The following is a 710-nucleotide window of genomic DNA, read 5'->3' as shown; positions in this document are numbered from 1 at the left end:
TTGAATGCTTGAAAGAACTTTAAGTGCTGACTAACTTATGCCCCATATTTAGATCTGGGCCCTGTACTAGTGGACGATCTCTCAATAACAGACATTTTGCAACCGCTTGTGCTATCACTTGCAAAATGCCCTGTAAATTAGTTGCTCTAATTTCTTCATTTGCTCTGTTTTGATTATCATTTCTATTCAAAATATTTTCAGCTCTTGCTTCTTGTTTTCCAATTGGCCAAATAGGAGGATAGCCCTCAGTACTTTTTGATTTTTCTTTAGGCATATTCATCTATATTGAAAAATTATATTATTTAAATGCAATGTATTATATAATAACAATATCGTGCATGCATGAAATCTTATGTCAATGGATTACCCATCCTAGATCCACCAACCTATAACTTCGTATAATTCAATTCATATTTGATCTCATTCTTATACGTTTCCATCATTCTTTTCATCTATTAACAATACTCTGATACCACTTTCTATCACACCCCAATTAGCCTGCTATGGTTCGACCGAGGTCCAACGAAGGCGAATGCTTTGGCTAAATTATATTTTTACGAGCACCGGTTTTGACTTGCAAAATTGAGACCCGGTGAGTGATAAATTAGTTTAACTAAATCACTACAAACATATTTGATAAATTTTATTCACATTCACATATAATTAGAAGCGTGAAATTCATATAATGAATATGTATGTATATATATATA

The sequence above is a fragment of the Phalaenopsis equestris genome, unplaced genomic scaffold (genome assembly GCF_001263595.1).
Source record: "Phalaenopsis equestris unplaced genomic scaffold, ASM126359v1 Scaffold000002, whole genome shotgun sequence".
In the NCBI taxonomy this organism is placed as follows: Eukaryota; Viridiplantae; Streptophyta; class Magnoliopsida; order Asparagales; family Orchidaceae; genus Phalaenopsis; species Phalaenopsis equestris.
This window is presented reverse-complemented; position numbering follows the sequence as displayed.